Here is a 1,147-nt window from a genome sequence, read left to right as displayed (position 1 = left end):
TTCCCAATTTCTTAAAACCTGGGTGAACTCTTTTTTTTTTTTTGGAACCCTTTTCAGTTTTTTTTTTTTTTTTTTTTTTTTTTTTTTTACTCCATCTTTCTTATTTGGTTTCTCTGGTGAGGCTGGACAGGCTTCCCCTGGAGACACGTCTTCGATTCTGTGGACTTAAAAAACGATTCATAACAAGAGCGCACTGATGCAACGCTTTCTCAGTCAGCACCTGAGTACAAAATCCTGTCAAAATGCTTTACTGAAGACGTTGTATGATTCCGCAGGAGCGTGCATACGAGCCCGCTCTAATAGAAAAATGAGGATGCCAATGAGAAGCTAAAATAATTGGTCTAGGGGGGAAAGTGTCAGAGGAAACAGCTTGGTGATGATAAAAGGCAGAGATGCATGAATCAAAATAACATTTGGGACATGAAAGTGGTCTGACCCTCAAAGTGAAACTCTCTGTGTGTAAGCTGTCTGGCTATTCTTTGGAGAAGGAAAAAAAAAAACAACCTTCCAAGTGCTTGCAAACATTTCAAATTACAGAACATGCAGCTTTTAAATAACGCAACTCCTGTGGGTTCCAGGTAATTGAAGACGTTTGAGTTCTGTTCTCTTAATTCGCTCTCCAACCAGGAGATTAGTGGTGTTTTTGTGGCAATTCTCAGAAAAAAATACTCTGGCTCAACTTTTATATAAATGGACTTTCTTAAGTAGTTCCAATTTGACAAATATTCAATGAATAGTTTACTTCTTTTATTGTCTGACTAACCTCGTCTGAAATTGGAAATTTTGTTACTAAGTTGTCAAATTACCTTATTTGAACTGTGAATTATTTCTTCATTTATTTGAGGGTGAATTATTTAATGCCTAAATTCCACTCTAAAAATTCTACGCATACTGCTAGATCAATTTTTAGAGCCTCATCAACCCAGCCCCCCTGGGTTCTTGGACATTTCGTCTGGGGGTTTTTGGCTGTTATTTTAGCACATTTTCAACTTTCTGAGTTCAAATGCAATAATATTTAGACATCATGTGGGTTTGGGGTGACTTAATAGTTCACATGTATTTATTTTTTCCATCTTCTAGTTTATGTGCATTTTAAGCTAAATACATCAATCCGTGTCACATTTTTGTCCTATCATTCCACCCAAAA

Source organism: Poecilia latipinna, unplaced genomic scaffold (genome assembly GCF_001443285.1).
Source record: "Poecilia latipinna isolate Pla-1442-1.1 unplaced genomic scaffold, P_latipinna-1.0 Scaffold179, whole genome shotgun sequence".
Classification (NCBI taxonomy): domain Eukaryota; kingdom Metazoa; phylum Chordata; class Actinopteri; order Cyprinodontiformes; family Poeciliidae; genus Poecilia; species Poecilia latipinna.
This window is presented reverse-complemented; position numbering follows the sequence as displayed.